This window comes from Furipterus horrens, unplaced genomic scaffold, assembly GCF_987537825.1.
Source record: "Furipterus horrens unplaced genomic scaffold, mFurHor1.1.pri manual_scaffold_11, whole genome shotgun sequence".
Classification (NCBI taxonomy): domain Eukaryota; kingdom Metazoa; phylum Chordata; class Mammalia; order Chiroptera; family Furipteridae; genus Furipterus; species Furipterus horrens.
Window position 1 is genome coordinate 62,561,967 of NW_028327181.1, and position 15,693 is coordinate 62,577,659.

Below are 15,693 nucleotides of genomic sequence, written 5' to 3' on the forward strand. Positions count from 1 at the left end.
CCCCAGGGCCACTTGATGTGGGAAGCCATATCCTGAGAGGACAACTGCCAGCCTGTGACATCCACACCTACCATGCCACCATGGCAATGGTATCATGCTGGAAACTGGACAAACCTCAGCTCCTGGGCTGCTCTCCTGCAGTCCTACTTCTGAGTCGTTGAAAGCACTCAGTAAGCCGCAGCTTTCCCTCCTGGTCCGTCTCAGATGCTCAGGCCCTCTTGACTGGGTGTGGGTGTCCTGTCAGCCACACCCCTTTGCAGAACTGCCTCTTAGAGATGCAGAAAGCAAAGGTTTTTAAATAACCGCCTCATTCATCCTTCTGACATTCAGTAAGTATTTATGAAGTGTCTAGTTATGTGGTAGGCCTCTGTGTGCTGGCCTCTGAGAAAGCAGCGGCGAACAAAACCAGGAATGCATACGAGAAGACAGGTAGTGAGTAGAAGGCACAGGATATTGGGTGGTAACAGGTGCTGTGGCAGAGCATAAAGTGGGGAAGGGGGACAGGAAGTGCAGCGCTTGCAACCCTCAGCAGAGCTGTTTCAGGGAGTGGGGTTCTCAGCTCTGTCCCTGAATTGCTGTCTGACCTTGGGCAAGTCTTCTCATCTCATAGTCCCTCTCCTCATTTGCAGGATGGAGATTATATGTCTGAGGATGAACGGAGGTGATTATGCAAAATGACAGTCACAAAGTAAGAGTTCGACACATTTCTTTCTATTTATTTGATAAAAACCTACCATGTGCCAGGCACTGGTCTGAATACTTTACTTAACCCATTTAACTAATATTAGTTACTGTCCTCCTCCCGCCCCTTCCAGAGTGAGTTTCTTCTAGTTAGATGAATTCATCTGTTATGTGCTGATGCTCAGGTTCAACTTCAGCTCCAGGTCCTTGAGGCTTTCTGTGGCTCTCTCAGTACAGAAAGTTTTTCCCTGCCCTCCTTCCCCGCCTCTGGCTCAGATACGTGCAGTGTTGTCACTCTAAGTTTCCCTAGTGTGGACTCTCCTGCATGGATCTCAACACCACAGTAGCCATGCAAGGAAGCATGTTTGTGTTCATGTTTCATGCTTCTCAAACACGAAAAGCATCCCTACTATGTGCCAGACTCTGGGACAGGCCCAGAGTGAAGGAGACCAGGTCTTTATTCATGTGGAACACACAGGAGACTGGAGACACAAAGTGAAGAAGTCAACAAATACCGTACCAAAATAAATTCAGAGAATGGTAAGAGCTATGCAGTGGGGAAAGCACAAAGTAACAGCAAATTCCCTGGAGATAAGGTACTTCATTAAATGAAGTGGTCAGAGAAGTACTCTCTGCCCGATCATTGAACTAAGATCTAAATAAAGAAAAGGAGCAAGCCATGTGGAGCTCCCAAGAAGGGGCATTCTAGGCAACGGGAACACCACGTGCAAGGGCCCTGAGGCAGTAACAACTTGGCAGACTCCAGGAACCAAATCAAAGCCAGCATGGCTTCAGTGTGATGAGAGAGAACAGGGGTTGGAGATAACATGGGATTGCTGGGCAAGGGCCAGATAAAGTAGGACATGGGCAAGAAGTTTGAATTTTTTTGTCTAAGTCCAAGATTACTACGTGTCCTGGAAGCTTGTTAGAAATGCAGCGTCTCTCACCTCATCCCAGATTAACTGAATCTTGGATTTTAGCAAGATCCTCTTATGACTTGAATGTATGTTAACGCTTCAGAAGCATAGCTCTCTAAGTACATGGAAAGAAAGCTACACTCCTTGCCAGGGAAGTGTTTTTAAAAGATCCCTCTGGCCACCATGTGGAGAGTAGATGGTAAAGAGAGATAGGGCAGAAACAGAGGCCTGGGTTTTAAGACTGCTGATGTGGCCAAGGCGAGGAGTAGGAGCAGGAGTAGGGAGGGCAAGGAGGCAATGGAGAAAAGGGGGATGGAAACAGAGTCAACAGGAGAAGCCAATGGGTGAAAAGTGGGAGGAGGGATGAAATGATTTTAGCCATCCTGGCCTTATTGCCTCTGGTCCTCCAAAGATAAAGCAGAGCACTGTGGGAGGAGCCCTACCGGCCATGAGGTGTGGCAATACCCTCAGGTGCTACAGTCACTGTCCCAGCATTCCCAGCTCCACCCCCAGCATCATCTCAGGACTCTGCCGGTTTCTCTCACAACCTAGGACAGTGCAGGGGAAGCTTTGGTTCCTGGGATTTCACCTTCAGTCCACTTGTCCAGGAAATGTGGGGAGTGGCCCTGGAGAGATGCATTCTATTATTACTACATACACCTGTGCTCATTCATTCAGCAAATATTTACTGAGCCCCCATTATGTGCTTAACTGGGTCCCCAATATGTGCTAGACTGAGAATAGAGCAGTAAATGGTACCTCACTTTATAGTTTACAAAAGACTTTGATTTGAGCTCACAGTAACTTGTGTCATCTTCCTAAGACCCTTCTCATGTTGCTCACCAGCTAGAAAACCCCTTGGGTTCCCCGTTGACCCCAGAGTGCTGTGTGAATTCCTGAATGAAGTCTACGAGGTCCTTCATTCCCGGGCCCCGCCAACCTCTCCAAGCTCCTTTGCTACTCAAGGCTTTTATGAGTCCATGTCCCAGTTTAAAACTCTGATGAAAACAAACAGTGCCTCTCCAGAAAAGAAGAATATAGACACTCACAACTGTGATACAACCTCAGGGGGTTTGTGGGCCCCCTTATAGGTATCCATGAACCCCAGGACTATAGACAAGATTAGGAAGCCTGCCTCACTGTTGGTCCCCACTGCCTTTACTCAACTGTCTTGGGTCGCACCGTGGGTATCATGTCACCATACCTTAGCTCAGGCTGTCATTTCCTCCTGCCCTGCTTCCTCTCCGTCTCCTCACACACACTTCTACTCATCCCATAGATCTGGGTCATGTGGCCCCATGCCCCACCCACAACAGAATCAGTCTTTATAGCTTCCACAGCCCCAGAGAACTTGGCACACATCACAGGTGTGTGGTTTTCTCCCTGCCTGTTTCCCTACCTACATAAACTCTGTAAAATCTAGGAAATGTTTTCACCTCTCTGAGATTGAATTTCCTCATCGTTATAGTAATCTCTCCCTCCAGGGTGGCTGAGTGGGATGAAGGAAATAAAACAGGCCTGAACACAACAGAGTTTAACACATATTTCAATAAACAAATGATGGACTGCATTGTACAGGCAAAGAAACCAGGGTCTCTCTCAAAGGATTCTGACCCTTGTGTGGCTTAGCTGTTTGTTCTAGAAGACACATCACCACCACCTGTGCAGTGTGGTCAGAACTAGCTCTGGGTCAGGTTGCAGGAAGGAGCTAAGTTGAAAAATGGCCTTCTTGAGCTAAAATTGAAGACACCCATCTGGTCATGGGATTTTTCAGGTAACCCAGTAGGAGAGAACTTCTCTGGGAGATTCAGGGAGAAATCGATCCAGGGAAGGCCAGGAGGTGATATGGGTACTCTCTCCTCCCAGTTACCTCTTCTAACAATTTATCCCCCACTTTCAAGTCCTTGCCCTTCTGAAGCCATCAGGGTACACCCTGTGCTCCCCCATTTATGGTTTCTTGTACCAATCTCCCAATCACTTCAACTTTTTCGCTGTGGGCTCCATATTCCTCTCCACCCCTATGCTTCTTGGACTCACATAGACTCTATATGATCAGGGAAAAGTTTTCACCTCTCTGAGCTTATATTTCCTCACCTGTAAAAAGGAGTATAAAAATCTTCATCAGAACCTCTCATCTGGAGATCCAAGATGGAGTAGTGGAAGCTACACTAACCTTCTCCCAGGACCAATCTATAATTACAACTTCATTATGGAAAAATCATCTTGAATGACCAACTGAACACTAGCTGGAGAGAAGCCTTATAACCACGAAGAGACAGAAAAGGCTGCTTCATCACAGTGTGACTGGTAGGAAGTGCAGAGACACAGGAGGGCTGGCTGGGCTCCCACGGGGAGGGGGGGGCAGCTGAAGGGATGGAGAAACACCTTAGCAGCTGGGGGTCCCCCTGAGAAGGTGGGGTCTAAACTCCCAGCTGGGCTTCCCAGCCTACAGCAACAGAGCCAAGAGTAAAATAGCATCCAGCTGTGAAAAGCAAAAAGCCACAAGGTGTTTTGCCAGCCTGAGACAGCTGGAGGCACACAGCATTCTTAAAGGGACCACATGTGAAAATACATTGGCACCCATTTACCCTGGGCTCCAGCAGAGGGAGGGCAGATTGGTCTAGAGACGCTTAAGGAGAGTTTGGGGCAGTGGCTTTGAGGAGAGAACTGAGGGAGCAGCTGACCAGATCCCAGTGCTGACTCATCCCCCATACTGCAGGCAGACCACTCCCCTCCAAGTGGCATCAGCCTGAGCAGAAGCAATAGACCCACCTGCAGGAATTAATCTGCCCTGCCCTTGGCTGATCACATATTGAATGGATTAACAACTAAAGGAGACAAAGACAGCAGATCTCTGGGAGTTTCAAACAGGCTGCCTCGGCCCAGACTGGGACACAATCTGACGGTACCAGGGGCAGATCCAGGAAGTAAAGAAAGTGTACATCTACAACAGTATACAAGACATGGTGGGAGGAGTGACTCTCAGTCAGCTAGCTGGAGGGAAGGACCCACCAAAGAGCAACACAACACCACCAAAACCCAAGTATAACCAGACAGCCCAAATAAACAGCATAAAGGGCATCCCAAGAGCATCAGGTTTAGGAGACCAAGGAGACTACACCACTGAATCCCACAGGTCTCCTACCACAGAAGTTCATAACACAAAGAGAGGAAGTCAAAGCAGATCAATCTGAGAAGCAGAAACAAACAAGAAGAGTCACACAAAAAAAACAGGGAGACAAAGACATAACCCCCAATCAAAAAGAAAGGAGGAATCCCCAGAAAGGGTGCTAAATGAAATAGAGGCAAGCAGGCTATCAGACATGAAATTCAAAACAAAACCAGGAACTCGTTCTTTGAAAAGATAAACAAAATCGACAAACCTTTAACCAGACTCATCAAGATAAAAAGAGAGAGGACCTAAATAAATAAAATCAGAAACCAAAGAGGAGAATTCACAACCAATACCACAGAAATACAAAGGATTGTAAGAAATTATTATGAACAACTATATGACAAGAAATTTGACAATCTGGGTAAAATGGACAAATTTCTGGAAACATAATCTTCCCAAACTGAATCAAGAAGAAGCAGAAAGCCTGAATAAATCGATAACAACTAGTGAAATTGAAGAAGTAATCAAAAAATTCTTGGCACACAAAAGCCCTGGACCAGATGGCTTCACAGGCAAATTTTACTGAACATTTAGGCAAGAGCTAACTCTTATCCTTCTCAAACTATTCCAAAAAATCCAAGAAGAGGGAAGACCCCCCAAGTTATTTCTATGAAGCCAGTATTATCCTAATTCCAAAATCAGGTCAAGACACAACAAAGGAAGAAAACTACAGGCCAATATTGCTGATGAACATAAATGCTAAAATCCTCAACAAAATATATTGGCAAACCAGATCCAGAAATACATTAGAAAGATCATACACCACAATCAAGTAGGATTCATCCCAGGGATACAAGGATGGTATAATATATTTAAATCAATAAATGTAATACAGCATATAAGCAAATGAAAGACAAAAACCACATGATCATATCAAGATGCTGAAAAAGCATTTCACATATCAAGACGCTGAAAAAGCATTTCATAAAGTACAACACCCATTTATGATAAAAATACTCAGCAAATTGGGAATAGATGGAGCATACCTCAACATAATAAAGGCCATATACACAGCCAACATCATACTCAATGGAAAAAAACTGAAAGCTTTTCCCCTAAGATCAGGAATAAGACAAGGATGTCCACTCTCTTCACTTCCGTTCAACACAGTTTTGGAAGTTCTAGCCACACGATCAGACAAGAAAGAGAAATAAAAGTCATCCAGATTGGAAAAGAGGAAGTAAAACTGTCATTATTTGCAGCTGACATGATAGCATACATAGAAAACCCTATAGATTCCACAAAAAACTACTTGACCTAATAAGTGAATTTGGCAAAAGAGCAGGGTACAAAGTCAACTTCAGATATTGAAGGCATTTCTGTACACCAACAATGAACTATCAGAGATAGAAACTAGAAAAAATATCCCATTTTTTATAGCAACAAGAAAAGTAAAGTACTTTAGGAATAAACTGAATCAAGGAGGTAAAAGACCTATACTTGGAAAACTACAGAACACTGAAGAAAGAAATTAAGGAAGATACAAATAAATGGAAGCATATAGCATGTTCATGGATGGGAAGAGCTAATATCATTAACTGTGGAAAACAGTATGGAAATTTCTCAAAAAACTAAAAATGGAACTGCCTTTTGATCCAGCGATTCCACTGTTAGGATTATACCTGAAGAACCCCGAAACACCAGTTCAGAAGAAACTATGCACCCTATGTTCGTTGCAGCGCTATTTACAATAGCCAAACACTGGAAACAGCCTAAGTGCCCATCAGTGGATGAGTGGATCAAAAAACTGGTACATTTACAAAATGGAATACTACACAGCAGAAAGAAGGAACTCCTACCGTGTGCGACTACATGGATGAAACTGGAGAGTATTATGCTTAGTGAAATAAGCCAGGTGGTGAAAAAAAACTAATCATATGATCTCAACTAATACAGGAACTTAATGGACAAAACCAACAAACAAGCAAAAATAGAACCAGAGCCATGGAAACAAGGAACAGACTGACAGTGATCAGAGGGGAGTGGGGAAGGGGAGAAGGAGGAAAGAAGAGGAAGGAGTCTAGTCAAGGAACTAGTATAAATGACCCATGGGCATGGACTACAGGGTGGGGATTGACTATGGGAGAGGGGGGATTGACTGTGGGCATGGCAGGGGAGAGCAATGGGGGAAAGATGGGACAACTGTAATAGAAAAACAAAATAAAAAAACAAAACAAAACAAAAAACCTCCCATCCATTGTCATTACCACTTTTTCCACTGTCATGAGCTCAGGGCCTTCCCTTGCTCCTTATCCCGTGTAGATTCCACACTGCACCGCAACCATTACTCCACAGCTAACCCCCTCAATAAACCTGCCCCTTTCCCCATCGTAGGAACCAGGCTGAGGCCCGGCCTTCATAAAACCCAGTCCCTCAGCTTCTCCAGGCCTGCGTCTTAGCAGCTGAATGATGCTGGAGAAAAGCACACAGCCCTGCTGGTGGGTTGTTCTTTAAATTCATGACCACAAACCTCAAATTGGCACTCCTCATGCCTGGCAAGCCTACCAGCCTTTCCTAGAAAGCTCATTTTCCTGTTCTCAAAGATGGCTATTTTATACTTTCTTCCATCTCTACAAACTACCCTGCACTCCTCACCCTTCACTGAGAAACTGGAAGTCATTAGACCAGATCCATCAGCCCTCCTGTTGTATGTCCATGCTTTCTGCCTCTCCTCCTAGAACCCAAGAAGAGGCATTCTGTTTCAGCCTTAGGCCAACCACCTTCTGCTTGGACTCTCCCCTCCAGCAGCCTTGAGGCTTCCACTCAGCTCTGCATCATTATTTTCTCCTTTCTGCCCTATTATTCTCATTTGTACACAAACATGTTCTAGTATTTCCATGAAAGAAAGAAGGAGTGGGGAGGAAGGAGGAAGGAAGGAAGGAAGGCAGGAAGGAACGGAGGGAGGGAGGAAGGGAAGGAGGGAAAAGCACGTTTCTGAATAAGTTAGGGCCCTGGCAGGAAACAGAGGTCACTCAGATGATTCAGCTGACCTCAAAGAAGGGGCTACTTACAAATTAAGGAAACAAACAAGGATGTTGAACACCCAGAGACAAGCTGTGCTGGGTGGGAATAGTAACTCCCAGTGCTGAAAGGGTCAGGGGAAGGAAGAGTGTCCTGAGAGCCACGGAGGAGGGGGCAGCCCAGAAGGACTCGCAGGCGCAGGGGACGCAGCTCCTGCTAGAGAAAAGCATGGAAGCAGCGGCGCAGGAGCGGGAAGAACACCTGACCTCTTTCTTCCAGCCCACAGCGTTGCCTCCCTTTGGCTAAACCCATCTGGGAGCACTGTAGCAGGAGAGTCCAGGCGATGCAGTACAAAAGGCTCCCCCTCCCAGGGCCCCCGAGCGGAACACGAACACAGCTCGGATGGGAGAATGGTCAGCATGCTTTCTCTTAGCCCCAAATGCCCTTTCAGCTTCTACCCCGTTTCCCTGCTAAACTTCATAGCAAACCGTCTTGGAAGAGTGGTCTGTACTCAACCTCTTCACTTCTCATGCTTTCTCCACTCTGCTAGTCTAGCTTTAGTCTTCATCATACAGCTTGACAACCTTGCCATTGAAATTATTTTCAAATTCAGCAGTGGCCTCCATGTTCCCAAATCTGAGAACAGTTGCCACACCGTCCTTCTTGAAACAGCTCTCTTGGCTTCCTTGCCCCTAATTCCTTACTTTTCCTTCTCCTCTCTGACTGCTATTTCTTGGTCTTTCTTGCTGGCCCCTCATCCCCTAAGTGGCTTGCTGCAGAGCTCAGTTAATAGCCTCTTCCCCTTCCCTATGGGGACTGTCACCTCTGTGCCACTCTCTGGTTGACCAGATGCATGGTGCCTTCTTCTCATCCTTCAGCTCTCAGCTCAAATGCCACCTCCCCAGAAAGGGCTTTCCCTAGCCAAACTCTCTAGAGCAGCCCCTTGTCATTATGTCACACTGCCTTATTTGCTTCTTTATCACGATTTGTCAACCTGATTGGCTTATGGGTTTGTTTCCTTGTTTGTTTATCCAGGGATTTGTTCTTCAGCAGTCTTGCCCATTCCTGAATCCCTAGTATGATACATAGTAGGTGTTAAATAGTTGATGAATGCATGGTCGGGAACTTTGCAAATGTCACATTGCAAGATAAAGTCAACAATTTAAGAACACTGTTTTGCTTTTGCAGGATGGAATTTCCTGACAAGCACTTAACTATTCTACTGGGTCTTTTGAAACAAACTGCCTTTCCTATTAAATTTATACTCACATATAATACATGTATATGTAAAAGTAATCTAAGCAGAGAATCTGGCAATACAAATTTGGAAGTAGATGAGGTCCCATATTATTATCATACAATTTTGTAAAGTGAAGATTCAGAATGAGATCATGTCTTTGCCCTCTCTGGTTCTAGCCACAGGACAGCCTGAGGGATAGTCAAGGGCCAGCACTGTGGACTGAGGCAGACCTGGGTTTCATTTCCATTTCTCGCCCTTGTTCACAGCGTAATCTTAACCAAGTCGCTTTATCTCTCTGGGCCTCGAGGTTCTCCTGTATAATTGCTATCATAGGGATGACATGAACAAGGCGTATAAAGCCCTCAGCCTAGGAGCCTGGCACATGTAGCCACACTGTAACAGCACACATCATGTCCATGGCTATGATACAATTTTCCAATTCCCAAAGCTTCCCGATGATCGTCGGCAGCCGTCCGTCTCGAGAGACGATGGTGTAGCTTCTTAAGAGTCTATCTGCACCGCCGAGAATGGCTGTGCAGTCCAACTCGGGAGTGACACAGTATCTGTCTCCTCCTGTGTTGAATCGACATCTTGTGATGACGCTGGAGTGTCCTCTCCAGTGAAGCTGAAGCTACAGAGCCTGGGCAGGGTGATATGGAGGGTCTGCTATTGCCCATGCCCGTCCGTCTCGAGAGACGATGGTGTAGCTTCTTAAGAGTCTATCTGCACCGCCGAGAATGGCTGTGCAGTCCGACTCGGGAGTGACACGGTATCTGTCTCCTCCCACGTTGAATCGACATCTTACGATGACGCTGGAGTGTCCTCTCCAGTGAAGCTGAAGCTACAGAGCCTGGGCAGGGTGATATGGAGGGTCTGCTGTTGCCCATGCAGCAGACCCCCCCTCTCTTCGCAGCTGAAGGGTCCAAGGGAAAGACGGAGTCAATACAGCTTGGCTTCAGGTGCGCCGCAGGAGTTGCCGGTGTTGACTACAACGTCAAACCGCCTTAGGGACTCCGGCTCCGGATTTTCTGTTGGGGTTTACTCCCTTAGCCTTTCCCCTGAAGAGGTATGCCGCAAGGCAGCGGAGGTTTTTTGGAGTCAGAGTTTTCCTTCTCTGATGTGCCCTGACTGGAAGATCGAACCAGCGACACTTAGCTCGCAGGCCGACACTCAATCCACTGAGCCAAACCAGCCAGGGATCACAGCCTGCAAAAGGGAGTGGTGAATGTGGATTAGGGAGTTGAGTTGAGGGCTGGAAGCTGTTTCTGACAAGTCATTTGGAAAAGGATGGAAGTGACTAGAAATTAAAGATATGTAATAACCTTTCCAAGGTCAAAGCATTGAAAAAATTGTAGTGCCCACTCCCACAAATATGAGCCAAAATAAAAAACAATAAAACACAAAATCTGCATGTATGCTAAAATGAAAACAGCTCCTTTCTAGATTTTCTGATTGCATGGTTCTAGGTTAATTCATTGAAGCCGAATTCTTCACTTTCCAATGCCTTTGCTGTGTTGCCTGCCTCTAGGTCATTCAGCACACAACACATCTGATCCCAGGTTCAAAAATTCGTAGGATCTGAGTGCCAAGGGATACTTCCTATACAAGTAACATAATTAATGATAATGAATTGCACTACTGTTGTCCCATCATTTACCTTAACTCCCAAGCCCTTTTACCTCTATTAGCTTGCCCAGACTCCACATCTTCTAGATGTGGTTGGTAGCTCCAGGGGTTTAAAGCCAGAGAAATTAAGTGATGGTCGAGGGTCAGCTCCACTTTCAGGGAATAACCAGAAATGTAGCTTAAATCCTTGGACCTATCAAATCACAAGCCAAATGACCTCCAAATTACCCTTTGCCTGGAAACCACCCACTCATCTTTTACTCACGACATCCAACTCACCGCTCAGGGCTCAGAGGCCCACCTCTTCCTGGAAGCCCTCCCTCACCTCCAGGCTGGTCTAGCTCACTTCTTCCAAGCTGCCATCATCCTCAGTGCTTGCCCCCAGGATCTTAGGACCTCCCTGCCTCAAAACACTTTCTTTTCTCTCTGCCTCTGGAACTGGACTGTGTACAATCCGGGGGACCTTTACTCAGAGCACAGTGCTCCAAAAGGTTTGTGATTCATTGTTGAATTAAACGAGCTGGGTTTAGTATCCTGGGAGGACTTGTTTTATAGAAAATAGAGACAGAACTGACCTATTCCTGGGCAGAAGACATACACTTGGAAGGTTTTCCGTTGGCCGCCTCCACCCACCCAGATAAGTGTGGTCCCTGAAATGCCACCATTTGAGAATAGTTCATTGTCATCTTCTACTGACATTCTTCTTCCCCTAGGTGGGACTAGGGTGTAGTAGGTGGGTGGTTAGGGGCTTAGGCGGAGAGGGAGCTACTGAAGATATTAGTTCTTACAATTATTTACATATCTGCAACTATTGTCCCCATTTCATGGAGGCTGAAATGTAGCAAACCCACATCTGTTCCCTGTGCCCTGGGCATCTAAGAGAGCGTCAAGGCTCACGCATATAAAATGAGGTCACCTTTCTGTTTAATAGCACAATTGCAAGAACTTGAAACGCTCACCCTCTTTAATCACTGTCTTCAGCCAGGCCCTGTCCTTAAGGGTGTCTAGGCCTTCTCTTTGGGTGCCAAGTCTGTTGCACAAACCTGCTGGGTTGGCGATGCACCTCAGCCAGCCCTGGGTGCAAGGCGCCCGGACAGCCTGGCCAAGACGGGCTCCTACCCTCCCCTACAAGCTCTCACCTCCCAGCTAGGACCAGCAGGTAAGGCTTAGCAATTCATTAGAAGGGTCAGAGATAAAGCACTTATCTTTAGCTAACAGACACTGAGCGCTTGCTCTATGCAAGGCACCGTTCTGAGCACTTTTAATGCATAGTCCAGGATCCTCACAACCACCCAATGAGAGAAGTGCTGTTAACCCCTAATCGCTGGTGACGACAGGGAAACTGAACTTTAGGAAGATTAACTGCACCTCACTGGCTACTCCTTCTCGCTTTCCTTGCTGGGTCTCCCTCACTGTCCAATCTCTAACTGCAGAGGCCTGGGGCAGGCCTCAGTCCCAACTTCTCTTTGGGTTCACCCAGCCAGCTCATCTATAAGCTGACCTTGCCCCTGAGCTTCAGGCCCCTCCTGCCTCTCCACAGCTCCATGTGGAGTTCTAACAGACAAACTCAGACTCCGTGTGTCCAGAACGGAGCTCCTGATACCACACGCTCAGCTGGCTGCTCCCACTATTTTCCCCCATCTCACGCCATGGCAACATCATCTTGTCACTTGCTCAGCCAAAAACATTCAAGTCATTCTTGATTCTTCTCTTTCTTCTCCCCACATTCAAGGCATTAGCAAGTCCTGTTAGCTAGACTTAAACACACACACAAGATTTGGCAGGTTCCCATCTCAGCACGAGGGCTGCGGCCTCTGCAAAAAGGGACAGACATTGTCCCTGCCCTCGTGGAGATGACATGCCAGGGGGGCAAGGCAGGCAATAAACAAGGAAACAATAAAAAGCACTCGGCTTTATTATTTAGGACTAAGAGTGAGGAGTGCTTTGGAGAAGAGAATACACAATGATTTGGTGGACTTAGGTGGCATCTGATCTGAGCCTTGGATGATGAAGAGCCACCACATGGGGATGCAGGGGCAGGAGCGTGCAGGCACAGCACACAGACCCGCTGAGCCAGGGACGAACCGGACATGTGGGGACTTCTCAGGAAGCCAGGAGACAGGACACGCAGGAAACTGGCTGTTACTCTGAGGGCCGCGGGTGGCCACAGGAGGAGGGCTGTGGGAGGTTGGAGGAGCTCTCCTACAGCGCGGCCCACAGAGGCCAGCGTGGATTCAGAGGCAAAGCAGAGCCCCGAGAGCAAGAGTAGAAGCAGGGGAGCAGCTGGAAGGCTACAGAAGTGTACCGGGAGGGAGGAGATGGTCGTTTTCAGAGACTGAATATAGTAACAGACCATGGCCAGGCCACCTAGAAAAACAGAGCTCTGACCCACAACCTGCAGCAACCAGCCCAGGCAGCCAAACCACAAGCCCTGCAGCAACTGGTCCCAAACAGGCCAGGACTTGATCAATGACTGACAGCTTCCCTAATGTTTGCCCCTTTTTCCAATTTAGGATCAAGTACTGAAAGCCAAACATGCTCCCCTAACCAATCGCTCTGAACACCTGTGGCCTTGCCGTGATCACTTAGTGTATTTCTAGAAATGGGGTTGTGAGGTCAGAAAAGGGGAATGCTTTTCATTTATTAGATAGTGCCAAACTGCTTTCCAAAGAGCTCATGACAGTTTTTGCTGATAAATGAGAATGAAATTCTTGTTTACCCATACTCCTTTTTTAAATTTTTATTTATTAATTTTAGGGAGAAAGAGAAGAAGGGAGAGGGAGAGACAGAGAATTAGAGAGAAACCTCGATTTGTTGTTCTACTTAGTTATGCATTGATTAGTTGATTCTTGTATGTGCCCTGACCGGGGATCAAACCCACAACCTTGGCGTATAGGGACAATGCTCTAACGAACTGAGCTACCCAGCCAAGGCTATTTACTCACATTCTTGCCAAGACTGGATAATGTCAGTCAATTTAACTTGGTCAATTCTGATAGAAAGATTATACTGTATTATTGTTTTAATTTGCATTTCTTAGAATATAAATAAGGTTTCTTATCGTTCTTTATATTCATTGTCCATTTTTCTGTGCGCTTTTTTTCCTTTTGATTTGTAAACGTTCTTGGTGTATTAGAAGAATTAGCCTCCTGTCTTGTCTAGCTGGTATAAACATCCTTTTTGATTTGTTTTTATCTTTATGTTAGTCTTATAAAGGTTTAGAATTTTATGTGATCGTGTGTAGTAACCTCTTTTTTTTCAAATTTTGTGTATTGTGCTTATAAAGGCCTTCAATATTCCAAAATTATTCTCTAAAACTCACTCATCTTTTTTTCTAGAACATTATTGGTTTTATTTTCTTACATGTAAACATCTTGGGACCATCTGGAATTCGTTTGGTGCTAAGAGATAGGGATCCGGTTTCTCTTAGTAAATATTTATTGAATGAATGAATAAATGAATGAGGCATTCTGCAGTCCTCAGTAAAGCTGATGGCCTCCTAAGGGTTTAGATTTGATGACTAATACAGTAGTCCACTCAACAAATATTTCTAAACCATGTGCTAGTAGGATGGAATGCTTGGGACTCTTACAGTGATCAGAGGAGACAGGCATCAGCCAGATAACACAAATGGAGGTGACACTTATAAAGGAGACTTGTGCTCCTGGAGAGCACATAATCAAGGCACCTACCCTAACCTGGAAGGTCAAGGGCAGCGTCACTGGTTAGAGACGTTTCCTGGGACGCGCTCCCAGGATCAGCACCTGTGGGAGAGTGAAGGCGGCAGGACTGGGCGGAGAGAGAACCCTGCATTGCAGTAGCAGCACAGGTCTCAGCCAAAGTCCACAGCAGGCTCTGGAGTGGAGATGACCCTCAAGAGTCGCTCTGAATGAAGGCCGGGGGGTTGGGCCCCCACTGCCCATGCCTCTTCTCCTCCAAAGCACTCAGCAATGGATGTCGGCTGCCCGCAGGCTTGTTTCCTGGAGAGAGACTCCTCTGTGAGTGTCAGCCACCAGCCCTCCCAGCAGCTCCTGAAGGGCACTGCTGGGGGTGACTCTGCAGCGACCACTCCAGAAGCCTCTAAAGAATGGGGGTGGACTTTGAGTACTGATGGGTGAGCAAGAGTTAACTAGGCACAGGGAATGGGGGCTTTTTCCAGGGGCAACAAGGTATCTCTAGCATGTGCCATGGGAAGCCACAATTCGGTGCAGGGGAGGAAGCGAGGAGGCCACTCAGGAGACTATTCGATGAACAGGTTCACATAATACGTTCAGATCTGCATATCAACATACATACATTAGAAAGGCAGGAAAGGCAAGTCTCCTAATAACCCCGGACCTCAGAGACAACTACTATTAATATTTTAGTGTATTTCTTTTCCATCTTTTTCCTCCACATTTTTATTAAAAGCTAGGGTTTTACTATAGATGTGGTTTGATTTTCCTCTTCTTACTACAGAGTTTTTCCAATGCTTTTACTGTTTCTAATCACAAAAGCAGTAACTGCCAATTACACAGAACTCACAAAGTACAAATTTAGTGAGAAAAGGAAGAATACCTACAATCCCTCCTCCCAGTTTTGTCAATTACTGACATCACCCAGATGCTTTACTCTGCATAACTGTAGCTTGCTTCTTAAAGAATGAGCCTTCAAAAATCACTTATCATTTTCTTTGAGATTCCTGGGCTGTGAGCCAGGAGCCCTGGGCTCCAGACCCAGGTCAGACAGTAATTGTTCTAAGTCTCTCCCTTCCCCTCCCTCCTTGTCCGAGTGCTGAATTGTGCATAGTGACCAAACGCTTCCAGCCTAGATTTAAGAAGGGTGAGAGATCAGCAGGCCCCAGGCTGGAGGAGGGATGTGATGGCTCAGGAAAGCCTGGTGCCTCCATAGGAAGACTTTGCTATCCCTGGCCAGCTAAGCAAAGAGCAAAGCCCCAGAGCTGCTTTCGTTCCCTAGAGTTTTCCATAACACCTTTCAGTTCCCCGATTCTACCAGGCTCTCTGGGGCTCAACCAAGTTATCTGCCTGTGTCCCTTTTCTCCTCCCGACTCAGCCTGGTTAACTCCTACTGATCCTTCGGAACTTAGCTGCAGA